General features: G+C 31.4%; 1 non-coding gene across 1 annotated transcript; it reads left to right on the plus strand.

Moving 5' to 3' along the window:
• Positions 1–12,416: 12,416 nt before the first annotated feature.
• Trnad-guc (transfer RNA aspartic acid (anticodon GUC)) lies at positions 12,417–12,488 on the plus strand. The gene has a single exon. It is a non-coding gene; the product is annotated as a tRNA-Asp (tRNA).
• The last annotated feature ends 2,642 nt before the right edge of the window (positions 12,489–15,130 follow it).

Genomic DNA, 15,130 nt, shown 5'->3' on the forward strand with positions numbered 1-15,130 from the left:
TATATGTTCAAATTAAACGCACTTGCATAACAATGCTAATTTCCAATGGATATTTAAGGTTTTACAATTTCAACAAGAGAAAAGTCTACTATGGTCAAAAATTATTTGAGTAGACTCGAAGATAGAACCGAAAGTCAAGTGCAGATTTTTTACAAAAGAAAAGATTACGCTTTGTGACAAAAACTAACATTTAAAGATTACTTTAGTCAAAATTTAGTACGTTTTGTCGAACATAGTAAAGAGGAATACTTTATTTTTTCAATATAGGTACCCCCGAAATTTGGATTTAGGGCAAAAAAAAAATTGGGGTATTCTCGATTCGATGCAAATGGTCTGGTACACTTTTGTACTTTTGGTGTATAATAAAAAAAAAACAATATTGCAAAATCTGTCTTATTTGTAGTTGTAGTAGTAGAAAAATAAAATTTAGTCATAAAACACTTTTTTGTTGCACCGGATCGTGAATACCCCTAATTTTTTTCGACCTTCGTTCAGCAATTGCAAAAATCCTAGCTTTGTCAATTTTTAACTGAATTGGATGTAGAATAAGATATTTAGGCCATTTCAGGAACATGACTGAGAAAAAAAAATTAAACGATTACCAATGCCCTACCTGATAAGACCTTTGCCCTACATTAAATTCAACTTTGGCTACGGGCCTGGGAGAACAGCTAAAAAAAAAAAAGTCGTAAGGCCTTCAAATAAACCCAATTTATAAGAAGTTTACATTTAGGGCTATAGTCAATTCGGATAGATGGAACCCTTTTAACTTAGCCGGGGTTGATAGCAGCCTTTATTTATTTCAAGCCCTGAATTCCTTCAAGTATCAATTGTATGTCTCTCAAGTTAGCAGAGCAAAGTCAGCAGAACATATGTTTTGTTATTGGATCTTTTAGTGCTTATTAAGTGCTAATTAAGTGCCCCAAAATTAAATTAAGTGCTCCACTACTTTTGGAGAAAATTAATGTTCTGCTAACTTGATTTAAAGTTAGCAGAGCAATTACCAGAAAATGCCCTAAACTGCTCGTAGAAAAATCGGGTTTGGTATAATATTTAGGTGCTAATTAAGTGCTCTACGAATCCAAAAAAAAATGTTCAAAAATAATTTTTTTTCCAAAAATAATTTTTTTTCTGTGATTTTCGAAATTTTTTTTTTTTTTTTCAAACTGTCTTAAATAATTAAGTGCTTAACTAATATAGGTTAAGTACCCCATTTTCCGAAGAATTTTCCGAGATTTTTCATTAAAAAAAAATATTAGCATTAGCACTTGAATTTGGATTTTTTCAAAAAATTCCACTTTTTTCGACAAAATTCGACTTAAATAATTAAATGTTCGACTAATTTGAATTAAGTGCTCCATTTCCGAAGAATTTTCCGAGATAAAAAAAAAATAAAAATTGTCATTTTCCATACAAATTCGTGTTCTGCTTTCAAGTTAGCAGAACATGAATTTGTATGGAAAATGAAAATATTTTTTTTTTAATGGAAAATCTCGGAAAATTCTTCGGAAAATGGGGTACTTAATTCAAATTAGTCGAGCACTTAATTACTCCATTTGAATTTTGTCAAAAAAAAATTTATTTTTTGAGAAAATCAAAATTCAAGTTAGCAGAACACGAATTTGTATGGAAAATGCAAATATTTTTTTTAATGAAAAATCTCGGAAAATTCTTCGGAAAATGGGGTACTTAACCTAGCTATATTAGTTAAGCACTTAATTATTTAAGACAGTTTGAAAAAAAAAAAAAAATTTCGAAAATCACAGAAAAAAAATTATTTTTGGAAATTTTTTTTGGATTCGTAGAGCACTTAATTAGCACCTAAATATTATACCAAACCCGATTTTTCTACGAGCAGTTTAGGGCATTTTCTGGTAATTGCTCTGCTAACTTTAAATCAAGTTAGCAGAACATTAATTTTCTCCAAAAGTAGTGGAGCACTTAATTTAATTTTGGAGCACTTAATTAGCACTTAATAAGCACTAAAAGATCCAATAACAAAACATATGTTCTGCTGACCTTGCTCTGCTAACTTGAGAGACATATCAATTGTTTCTTTCTAGTTCTTTTTCATCGCTATTTCCAAACCGTCGCGTCGCGTCGTCACGAAACGAAACTATTTCTTGTGTTTGGACCGTTATAGTGTCAGGACCTTGCAGAAAAAGTTGGTAAAAAGTGTAGGTATCTACTATGCGCTTCATCGCTTCGCCTTTTTACTGATAATGGGGTTAGCCATCTATGTTCAGAGTTTTCGAATAATAAGTCTTTAACCCTTTCGCCAGGGGTCGTTGTTGACATTTCTTCGAAGATCTTATTATTTTTTCGTGACTCATAAATCAGGTTATTTGGGTAACAGTTATTGAAAGCCTCTCATCTTTCTTCCATTTTGTAAATTAATATTAACTAGCCGACCCCGCACTCAAAATTTGAGTGCCAATTGTAACTTTTATTTATGCTCAAATAAGCACACTATATAAATCAATTCAATTTCAATTAAGTTCTTTTTGATTTTAAGTCAAAAGTATATACATATTTTTCCGTAACATGTAGCTTTTTTAACTCCAAATCAGAAAAAAAAAAATCGATTTTGGTTCAAAAAACCATTAATTACTTTCAATATCTTTGGAATAAAAATAATTTTGAAAAAAAAAATTAACTTAACAGTGATGTACATAATTTGACGTCAAATGTACCTAAAAAAAACGCGTTTTTGACCTGTTAATATTTAAGTATTTAAAAAACGTGACGTGTCAGTGAAAATTTGACTTCGGATTCCGATTCAGCACACAAAAATCCTTTAGAAAAGTAAGGTTTGGTTCAAGCTCCATTTTCGTTGCCGACCAGTGAAATTAAAAAGTTTGAAAAAGGATTAGAATTGTTTGTATTGTTTCAATAGTTCTTTGATGTTATTTTCTCAAGTTTTTAATCAGTAGAGCCTATCATTCTCTTAGGGTGTTACTGTACAAAAACTAAATTACTAAATAGGTATATAATTCTTTTTTTTTGCTTCGTTGTTCGACAAATTAACAACCCACACCATGGCATTGATTTCGAGTATTTTCAACAAAATTAACCTCCCGGGCAAAATGCTGAACAAAACCAATCAATTTCCAATAAAAGCCATCAATTAAGTCAATTTGGTATATGAAACAGATTTTAACTAACCAATCCCTCTTAGATCAAATTACTAAGCTGTCCTTGTCAGTATAGCAAATGCTGCAAAAACCGCGCCAAGACTCACAAAAAAACCATGACAGTCTATCTTCTCTGTGGTTCTTTTTTTTTTTGTCATAGCTTTTTTCAGCTAAAGTAATAACCTTGTTACGATTTTAATTGAAGGTGCAAATACTACGTGCGCTCATGACACAGAGTTTCAAATTTCAATTTTCCACATATATCCTTTTTTGTTTCGGTTGGTCGATCGAAATAGCTACACATCACCAACATTGGAGCTAAAGGTACTTCAGATAGACCATCAGCAGAGAGCCAGACCGTATTAATGGTCTGCTGGAGTAATCACTTTACAATGAACTCTCTCCTCCCTTTTTTGCATATCTATTCCTCTATCTATGTGTGTTGTCCTTTCATTTGTCCACCTAAAAAGGACCTTATAGATAGCAGATAGGTAGCTTTCGATATCGGTTCGGTAGAATTATTAAAACCTTGCTTCTATACCTATTCTCGTAGGTACAACATGTTGAACATTTCATGCATGCATATTCCAATGGGTGGATGTAGGTAGATAGATGAACTGTATGAGGAATATTTTTTTTTAATGTGGCCGTAGGATCTGTGTTCGACACCTAGCACTATGGGTGCGAACACATTATTCCGTTTGAAAAGGGACAAAGTTGCATATAAATTAAACATCCATTAATGCAAAACCATCACAGTAAATGAAGTTAGCATACACAAGTTTGTTTTAATTATACCTATCAACTGCACTTTGGTGCATCACCGTTGTAATATGGTTAAAATGGTTGCCAACTTTTGTTAACTTAACTTTAGGACAAACTTATCCACAAACTGCCACAAATAATTTCAACGTAAATAGCCCACAAATCGAGCATGGAATTTGATTTTCCATGTGAAACTAAATCCGAAAATGAAACAGAATTGAAAGTGAAACTAAAACTGAACCTGAAAGTGAAAGTGAAACTAGATTGAAAGTGAAACTGATTATAAGTGAAATTCAAATTTAAACTCAAGGACAAAATTGAAAGTAAAACTGAATATGAAACTAAAACTGAAGGTTAAGGTGAAGGTGAATCAGAAGGTGAAACTGAAAGTGAAAGTGAAACTTAAATTGAAAATGAAAATGAAACAAAAATGAAAGTGAAACTGAAATTGAATGAGAAATTGAAAATGAAATTGAAAGTGAAACTTAATTTGAAAGTGAAACTGAAATTTAAAATGAAAGACAAAAATTAAACTGAAACAAAACATAAACATGAAACTGAAAGCGAAACTGAAGATGAATCAGAAAGTGAAACTGAATGTGAAATTGAAACTCAAATTGAAAGTTAAACTGAAATTTAAACTGAAAGACAAAAATAAAAGTGAAACTGAACATGAAACTGAAAGTGAAACTGGAAATGGATCAGAAAGTGAAACTGAAAGTGAAAAGTGAATCTGAAAGTGAAAGTAACATTAAAATTGAAAGTGAGCCAAAAGTGCAATTGAAAAAGACACTGAAAGTTAAATTGAAAGTGTCACTGAAAGACAAAATTAAAAGTAGATTTGAAAATAAAAGTTAAACTGAAACTAAGATTGAAAGTGAAGCTGAGTGTGAAACTGAGTGTGAAACTGAAAATGAAACTGAAAGTGAAGCTGAAAGTAAATCTTAAAATGGAATTGAAGCTGAAACTAGATTGAAAAGTGAGAGTAAAACTGAAAGTGAAAATGAAAGTGAATCTGAAAGTGAATCTGAGAGAGTGAAATTGAAAGTGAGCCAAAAGTGTAACTGAAAGTATAGCTGAAAGTTGAACTGAAATACAAAACTGAAAGTGAGACTGAAATTGAGACTATAACTAAAATGGAAACTGGAAATTAAAATGTCATTTCATTCTTTGAAATAAAAGCTTAGCTGGCAATAATATTGAATTAAAAGAACCTCCCAACTCCCCAAAGGCTCTTTCCATTATATATATAGAATGTAACACCATTATAATGCATATAACTTGGCAGGTATCATATAACGTGTGCAAAACGAGCATATTAACCGTTATTGGGTTAAACAACATTGTAAGTGCTCATCTTATATATCCTGGGCAATAATGGACTTTACCATGTTTCATGTGGATGCGGTTGATGAAAAGGACCAAAGGTTTTTGGCTAATCCTTTCCTCTACTGAACCTATCTATGGTCAGCAAGTGAACTGATGAACAACATGGCAATGGGTGGTTTATAGGTACTCATTGACAATCCTGTCAATATTCATATTTTGTGTTATAGATAGTAACACAAACACACACATAATGAATGCAACAGCCGATATGGATGGTTATTTCCAATGTGTTCAATTTGGTGTGTCGATATGTGGGTAATTGGATTTGTGTATTATCATATGCATGGTTTTGGTTTTTGTTGTTTTTTTTTTTTATTTTATTTTATTTTGTTTGGTTATGTAATGCAATTTTTAATAACAACAACAAAACCGTTTGTATTGCTACTTAAATATTTAAATGAAAACCTTATTCTTTGGGTATGATACGATGATGGGTTTTGGTAATAAATTAATGCACTTTCAATCATTTGGTTACATTTTAATGCACTTTTGTTAGTTTGGGTTGTAAAGTCTCAAAAGTCAGTTGATTTTTTGAAAGGATAATGGATTTAAGTGGATTTCAGTTTTAATGAATGGTAAACAATGGGAGCTTTTTCTGAACACTTTGGTCAAAAATAACATAATTTTGAGACTTCTGTCAAATTCCTTGTTGTACCAATCACCAATAGGAACTAAACATAAGAAACTTATGTTTCTATTTAAATTTTGATGATACGACACCAAGGAGTAATAAAAAAAATAAGCTTACAAGTTAGAGAATTTTTTATATTTCAAGTCCTTCCTTCCCAGACACTATAGCACTCTTTTTTATTTAATCATTTTCTTTCAAACCACTTAAAAAAAAAAGACACAAAACATAACATCTAATCAAAAAGTTCTATTTAATGTACAATTTGTCCGTAAAATTGATGATTTAAGTTCGACACTTGAATTTATAGCCTTCAGTAAATCCCACCAGTAATACATCAGCATTGTAATCAAGACACCTATATAAACACCAAGAAAGGACGACCGACAGCAACACTTTGACTTCCTTCCTTTCATTCTTGTTTTTGTTGTCGTCATGCAGGTGAGTGTTGGAGTATAATTTATGGGTGGTTAGGTCACATCAAGCACAAAATTACTTGTGTCCTTTTGAGTTATACAATATAACACAAAGCGTTTTCTTCTTCGACTTTGTCTATACAAACACATTTTTGAAAGCCCCATTTAGAGACCATCAGGAGAGAGTTATACATGCATTGAAAATGAAGAAAGAAGAAATGTATTCCATAGAGGAAAGTTTGTACAAAAGATGCCAAACACTTTCGTTCAAATCCATCTTACTCAAAGGACTTTTCTACTTTTTTTTTTTTATTTTGTCTTTATTGTATTCGCTTTGCTTTTAAGGTTGGCGTTACGTCCGTCATTCTTTAGAGATGTGAATTTCCCTTAATTCTTGTGTTCATCCCTCGTCTTTAAGAAAATTACATTTGAACTTTTCATCCTCTTAATCGTAAAGTGGGTGGATAAACTATGTATGTTTGTGTGTATAAGCAATGTGGTCAAAGTCCTTCTTTGTATAATTTCTTTTTGATCGAGGGTCAAATAAGAAAGGAATGGACAATTTTCTTTTAAGGAGACTTTTCAAAATGACTTATACAACTTTCGAGTTGATACAAATTGTAAAGTGGCATGAATTTTGGAAGGTTTTTCTTTTTGGGGTGGACTTTGAGATGTAAACGATTGTGGGATGACGACGACAGACGTTTTGGTCAATTTAGTTTTGTCACCTTTTTCTGGGACAGAAATGGTAATATAGAATTTTCTATAAATAGAATGCGGAATAGACTATTTGGTATTGGCACTTAAGTATCTGTTTGAATTTTAATAAATTATAAATCTTTGATGGATTGAGGATTACTTTTTTGGGTTTTCCATTTCATAGGTGTAGATGTGGGTGCATTAGAAAAAGGTATTTTAAAAGGATTACTAAGCATGTTTTTGACACTGAGAAATGTGATATTAATGATCAATCGATTATACATTTAATATAATTTTGACTTGGTTTAGGGTAGTTGGATTATTAAAGGCTATGAATTTCGTACAACAAAATTCTTCAATAAAGTCAAATTTGGCGCATTTAAAATTACTTCTTGATACTAATAAATCTGTTTACCTTTTGAGACCCGCTGTCATCTTTAAGGGTACAAAATAAAAGGAAATTATAAAAAAAGTTCGAAGACTATAACCTGACAACTTAAAAATCACGATCTAAAAAGTTTTAGGGTAAAAAAAAACTTATAAATTCCTAATAATACTCCAGTCAAAGCGTCATTTGACCTTGCGCACAAAGGCACTGTCAGATTTTATTTCATGGATCGATAGGGGTATATTTAAAAGGCTTAAACCTAATTTCTCACCACCTGATCATTCTTTTAAGCGGAGTTATTCACAAAAATGCATTTTTTGGGATATTTCACTTCTAAGCTAATATCTTTGCTCCAGATTGTCGTAGACCAAAAAATAAACATACATTTTCTTCCTTATAATATTTTCTATCGTTGTATGTAATTTCATTGTATTTGAGTGAGTAAATACAAAATGGCAGCCATTTAAAGTCAAAAAGTCAAAAGTTGTTAAAAAACACATTTTAAAGAAAAAATCAACTCTTTATCACCAAAGATGGCCGAGCAATTGATAAATGAACGCATGCAAAACCGGTGCGAAAACACACAAAAATATCGTTTTTTGGAAATAACTATCGGCTTCAGAATGTCTTACGACAAAAAATAAAGCTATTGATTGTTCGTTACAACATATTCTATCGATTCGGTGCACATTATTTTTGTTGAAACAAATAAAAAATAAGTAAATAAATAAATATAAGGACAGTAAATAAAAAAAAATTTAAGTCTTGAAACATTTGTAGTGATGTTATAAAAGATATTTCTATATTTATTACGGTTAACAGCTATGATACTGCGTTACTTAAGTACAAATTTCAGCTTAATTTAGGTTTAAAAATCACTCTCAATAGAAAAAATAAATGCAAAATTGATCAACATAGTCTTAAGGTACAAATTTCAGCTTTTTTTATAAAATCTTTTAAAAAAAAACCTCTATTATATAGCAATTTTAAACAATAGAACCTATACAAGTAACCTATAAAGTTAAACCCCAGAAACACAAAATTGAAATAAGTATTCTTAATATTAAATTACCAAATTGTACCTAAGCCATGAATGATAATTATAGTATCATTTCACAATAAGCTGAATTCAGTTAATCCTAATGGAATTTGTTGATAATAGATGTAGATGGTAACGCAGTAGAGCAGTAACGCAGTTGTAAATATCATATTGAACTTAATTCAAAAACAAAATGTTGTCACTCTCAAAACTGTTAACAAAAATTAGAATAACAATAATACACATTTCGTCTATTTATTACAATTGTGGTAACTCAGTGGTCACGCACCTCTTTCAGTGACTTTCAATCTACTTACATACTTGTCTAGCTTATTTCGCCCGACCAATCGTTTATGTTATAAAAGTTACAACAAGTCGAACTAAATGAGGAACATACAATTAAATTAAAGTAACTTTTAGTGGTTTCCTATGGTAACGCAGAGTAAGTTAAGATTTTGTTCCTTGCCTGGGACACAATATAAATATTTTTTAAATACCTAGGTAGTAGAAAACTCATTACACTGATAACAATTTTCAAGTACAACGCCATATACGAGATGTTCTATGCTCTGGCACAGAAATATTTTGTAAGAAAAACAACTGCGTTACCAAGATAGTTCACAATGTTACCGTGATTTGCAAACAATTGAAACAAAATTTGGGACATATTCTGCCCTGCTATATACGTAAATAGCTTTCTATTTATAACCACACTATAGTTTTACCATAAAGTTAACAAACTTCTTACGAAAAGATCACGAAAGTGTCCTGAACATTAGGGCCATGTTCGTTATCTTATCCCTATCCATAAGTTTCCCGAAAAAAGATACTTTTGGTGGGTACTCGAAATTCGAATAAATGTTACATAGTTTTTCATACAAAATAAAATAACATTGAAAAAATATCAATTTTAAATTGATGATGCTACCTAACCTAAATTTTCAGCTATTACTCAACCTTTAGCCGACTAAACCCATGCCAAATATGTCGAAAAACATTTCAATTCAACCACAATAACCATTCAAAACATAAAATGTCACTATATATTGTATCCCCCCCAATCAGCTACAAAATAAAATTCAACGATCATATTTCATACAATTTATGTACCCAGGGTGACACTAGGTACTACATATAGTTAAATCTACCAAATCTACATTTTACATCCAGCCTCGTCGTCATTGCCATTGCAAATCTAAACGGGATTACAAAAAGTTAAACCCTTCAATGATAGCGTACAATATTGCATATGGTGTGCGCTATGCGGTGTGTATAACCTTCCAAACAATTTTCTGACTTTAATGATTGACATTAGGATTTACCATGGAAATAATTTGCAATATAAAGTACAGACATACAAAATTTTTGAATTCAAACCAACGAAACAAAAAAATTGATTACAAAATCTCATTTATATACAGCAACCCTACAACAAACTCCACACCAAAAACCTCACTCCTGTCAAAGTTATGTCTCTCTGGCTACTGTCAATATTCAATAATTCCGTTTATGGTCACATTCATGCCACACAAAAACAATTTGCCAACAAGAAAGACTATATAGAGTCTCTAAACAAAATGCGCGCTATTGCGTAAGGGTTGAAGAGGAGTCATTTGGAAAAGTGAACGAAAGAGAAAAAGGCTCAGCTGAAAAGGGTTAAAATTCGATGCTTTGCAATCGTATCTACTTGGTATCCAGCGAAAAGTTGGAGGTGGTTTACGTTGATGATTGTGCATCATCTCTCTCTCTCTCTCTCTCTCTATAACTTGACATAAACTCCGAAGATAAGTCTGGTAACTTTGATTGAAAGAGTCCACTGTTTAATTAAATTTTTGAATTCAAGTACACATCTGAGCCCTTTTGTCGTAAACTTTTACAACGTCATTTGCTTGCTTCTGTGGTTGCCATTGCCGGCAACTCATCCCTGTCTACACGGTAGCGAGCGTGCATTGCATAGAGACACTTTGACATAAGAAATGACAGAACTGTACCATCCAACAACGACGACGTTCAAACTAAATCCACTTTAAATTTTTACGATTATTGTTGTGATTATGTCAAATTACTGAGGATTAGTTGACGTTCGCGACCGAAAAGTGGAAAAGTTTAACAAAATTCATTTAAATGAATGTTTATCAGGTGTCAGCATAGTCATCTCTTTCGGTCGTATGAACTGTCACTTTGATTTAAATGTCATAAATAGGGATGAGAAGTCTTATGTGAGTCTTATATGGGTGTCATTTCTAACGAAGAGATCTCATAATGTATAGCATCTTTTTTTTCTGTACATATTTTAAAAGAGTGTACTTTATTATTGATGCGGTCTTTAAGGTCACGTGACTGTGCACCCGCATACAAGATAACAGTACATATTTTTTCAAAGCAACACACACATATCCCGTTTTTTATTTGACATTCAAATTACACATTAGGCCGGAAGATTTTAGAGTGAAAAATATGCAAAACATCCAGAGGATCAACCCTTTTCCGGCGTGCAATTGATGATTTGTATACGCGTCATAGAGCAAGAGCGCGGCCAGCGGGATAGTGAAAGGGATATCATGTACAATTTTGTAAGGGTTCTGCATAATTTATTGATGCATTCGTTGGCAATTTAATAATATCGGTAGAAGTGAATAATATTGCATTTGTAACGCCAGTATTATAAAGTCCTACGCATATATGAGCTATTTCGATAGGATATATTGTTAATTGCACGTATGGCAGACACATCGGATGTTAAAATATACGCCTTCTGTCAATCATATACAATAAAGAATTTATGAATGTTTTGCCCACAAGCACCCGCACCAAGTTTGCAGTCCATTCAGCAGCAGCAGTTTTGCATTCGAGTGAAAATTATTTTCCCATGTTTTTTGTTCGAAATGAGAAAATTAAAATTTTAAATTGCACAGAACCTTTAATATGCAATAAGTTGGTATTGCATTGATATGTATGGTGTAGGTGTGTTTGCGTAAAATTTGTGGTCGACTTTGGTGACAGATTTTAAATTATACAGTATGTTGCACGCCGCCGATGTGTGATGAGGAATGTCCTGTGGTTTGGTTTTATTTGGTATTTTTTATTACACTTTCCGAAGTTAATTTGGGTTTACATGGTTTTTTTTTTGTTGACTGTGTAATTTCTGTTATTTAAAGATTCGAATTGCAATTAATATGCCACGTTGTTATTGGATTGGATGAAAATTGACTTTTAATTGATGGTTAGGGATTTCGCAGGCCATCGCAATCAAACCATTTCGTTGTGGTTATGACTGATTTTGTAGTAGGAAAGTAATTTTGCGATTTCGCAATACTTAACATAGAATATGGTAGTGTACCTACCTTAATATGTCTTTTTTTACTTGAAAAATTCAAAAACAATATCACGAAGTTTCAATGTTCTGCAAGCTTTATGTGATTAAAAGAAGTTTTCGCAATTTCGCAAAACTTTGCAAACTAGTGTTAATTAATAACACTTATTGATTTCAAGTCAGTTTTATAAATTACATATTAAAAAATTTAAATTTGACATCGATAGATAAATCGCACTTTACCTTAGCATAACTGTAACCTTACATAAAAGTTTGTTCATCAGTCCAATATACCTACAGAGAAGTTAAAATGTGCGCAGCGCAGTATTAAATTATGAAATGATCACAGCGAAAATTTCAAATAAATAAAAATCGAAAAACGCAAAATTAGCATTTTATTATCGTTTCAAATAAAAAAACTTTACCCTTTTCGCATATTAAATAATAATACTTGCACCATATTTCATTAGCGGAATTCTAGCATTCTGATAGCAAATTTTTAGCAAAAAATGATTGATATGATAACAAACAAAAACAACCACATAATAAAAATAAAACTATTATAAAAATATTTGTTGCACAATAGCACAATTCATTAAATTGAAAAATTGCGAAAATCTTATCTTTTACTGTATGTATTCAACATCCTCGATAGTATAGTGGTCAGTATCCCCGCCTGTCACGCGGGAGACCGGGGTTCAATTCCCCGTCGGGGAGATTTGTGAGTGTTTTTTTTTTTATAACTTTCAACGAAACTAATTACTATTTTACTAATGATAAAAAAAAATCAATATTAAGAAAAATCAACCAATATCAACAATGCAACTGAAATGTTATTGAATGTTTGATACATTTTTGAAGATAAAGTTATCAAGTTGATGATTTAAAATTTAAAAAAAAAATATACTTTTGAGCGACTTTGTTCTTTAAACTTGTATAAGAAAGAATTTTTTGAGGTTTTTTTCTATCTTAAAAAAAAAATACTTTTTTGTTAATAAAGGAATTCAAGCATTTTTCAAAAAAAAAATGGTATAGGTGTTGAGAATGGCGGGACCCATTTTTACTTATTTTATATCATGTCACTTCTGATTGTCCTACAGCATTAGGTGTGTTTTTTTGTTTCTCTATATAGAGTTTTGCACAAAAAAAAACTACACCGGGATATTTGAAATCCGTCCAAATATTTGGATAACAAAAAATATAGTACCTTGGCAACTATTTTTATCGAGACAATTTTAGAGTATCGAGAGCAATTCTAGAGTATCTATCCTTATCCTTATACTTATAATTTAGCCCCGTTCCATTGGAGGTGGTAGTTTACTCATGAGTAGATCTAGTACTACAAATAACACAGAATCTTCTACTCGAGGAGATAGGAATGTGTAGTTGATGTTGTACTAGATTTCTACTTACGAGTAAACTACCACCTCCAATGGAACAGGGATTTTTTATCCATACAGTAATAGACTGCATTCTCTTGCGAAACATAAACAGACACCTATTTCGTTCGGAATGAAATGCGCCTTTTTACATTTAATTCAGTTCAGTTCCGAAAACTGCGAAAATTTTTCGAAGTAGAGTTGAATTTCCTACTATTTAACGTAAGGGTAATTGAATCCAATATTAGCCATGTTTCCGTGAAACTTACATGTGTTAGTTCCATGCTACAAAGTCTTACTGGAAATTAATTAACAAATAAAGATGAGAAGAGAACTTTGGAACAATTTGAACCTATGGAACACAAAAAGATTTGGAGCATTTTTAATAAAATAGGTACATTTTGGATTTTCGTAAACATTACAACACGGCTACTAGTCCGGCGGACTAGTCCAAATAATAAAGGAAAGAGGAATTCGTTGGGAGGCCATAAACTACTCATGACATGAGTAGATGATTAGTGATTAGCTCATCTAGTACTATACAATAATAATAAGCATACTCTCGAGTTGATAGGAATGTGTAATTTTTGTACTAGATTGCCACTCCGAGTATTCTACTACTTTCTAAGGAACGCAGCTCCATATTAAATCTTTGGAGGTGATTTATATTAAAATTCATTTAACGAGGCTTATGAATTACTAAATTTGATGTCTTCAAGTAAATACGAAAGAATTTTTAGCCCTTAGTTACATAAGATGAATGGAATACGAGGCTTTAAGGTATGACTCTAGCCAACATTCTCGTGAAACTATTATATATCTACCTAAATCTTTGGAGGTGGTAAATTACTCATGATTAGATAATCTAGTACATTTACTTCTAAAACTGATCATGCTCTTCTCTTGGAGACTTGGAGTAGATGGGAATCGCATTGATTTAGTTGAAAATGCGTTTCATTGAAAATCGCTATAAAAGTACTAGTAGTGTAGTAGTATCTACTTTATAATATCAATTTGCGTATTCTCGAGAACGACTTATCGCTTATGGCACAGAGAACCTTTCTGATTAGAAATATAATTATCTTCCTTTCTTCAGAACCTACATCATTTTTTGTGTGTTTTTTTTATATTTTTAATAACCGTAAGAATTGTGTTTAAAAAAAAAACTTAAAATGATATACTTTGCGGTGCTTAACTCTAAAAGTTAAGCTTTATAGGAAATTGATGTACGAAAGAAAGAAAGATAATTACATATACATACATTTTAAAGGAGAAAGATCTTTTCAAATTTTCTGTGCGACAAGTCGTTCTTGAGATATTGAGACATCTTCATTTTTCAAAATGGCGGACGAACCACAAAACCAAACAATAACACAGAATAAACCCCTTTTTAATACTGCATTCAAATTTTGCTGACGCAACGCACGTTGCAACTTTATTCAGATCTCATAAATTCTGAATTCCCATTGACTGAACTATTATTATTTTTTTAGAATGGGTAAACTTTGTGGTCTTTGCATTTAATTTCTCCTATAAGCAACGCTTATTCATCTCATAGTAATTGATTACATTATTAAAACTATTTTAAAATTACTATTCATAAAAATTAAACTATAGAAATAATTTGTAAAACATTCATCCTTTGAGTCTTCCAAAAAACATAGTCTCAAGTAAATAAGTATTCTTCAACTTTTAAAAAGTTAAAAAGTTTTACTAGAAACCTGTAGATAATTTTAAAAGGAAGTACGTATATACTTACATTAACCCATTGAAAGTCCATATCTCATTTAAATTTCCTTGCACCAAAGAAACTATTGCGAGGACTTTGTTCTTCCTGAAACTTTGTACAACTTACTTTGGCCCTTACATAAAAGATGCTTAACTGTTGCATAATTTACCAAATAAAACTCTTTTGTAAATGCTCCTTAGAACAATCTAAAGGGAATAAATTCTTTTTTTTTTACAAACTACTTCAGTAAA

This window comes from Episyrphus balteatus, chromosome 4 (genome assembly GCF_945859705.1).
Source record: "Episyrphus balteatus chromosome 4, idEpiBalt1.1, whole genome shotgun sequence".
NCBI lineage: Eukaryota > Metazoa > Arthropoda > Insecta > Diptera > Syrphidae > Episyrphus > Episyrphus balteatus.